The sequence below is a fragment of the Fulmarus glacialis genome, unplaced genomic scaffold, assembly GCF_000690835.1.
Source record: "Fulmarus glacialis isolate BGI_N327 unplaced genomic scaffold, ASM69083v1 scaffold39639, whole genome shotgun sequence".
In the NCBI taxonomy this organism is placed as follows: domain Eukaryota; kingdom Metazoa; phylum Chordata; class Aves; order Procellariiformes; family Procellariidae; genus Fulmarus; species Fulmarus glacialis.
In genome coordinates this window covers 1-213 of record NW_009235927.1, presented here as the reverse complement: position 1 = coordinate 213, position 213 = coordinate 1, and positions in this window count along the sequence as shown.

Below are 213 nucleotides of genomic sequence, written 5' to 3'. Positions count from 1 at the left end.
CCCCCAGCCTCTCTGCCAGCAGCAAGGGGAGATGCAGGTTTAGCACAGCAAGGCCCTGTCCTTCCTTAGTGCCTCTGGCCCCACGTGCTCCTCCCCTGACCCCAGGGCAGCCTGGCATCCCTGCTCTGCTTCCCGGCCTCCCAAACACCCCCTGCTTCTGCTTGGCCAAAACTCACCAGCACCCCACGGCTGCTGGGCTCTTCAGGGATTGTG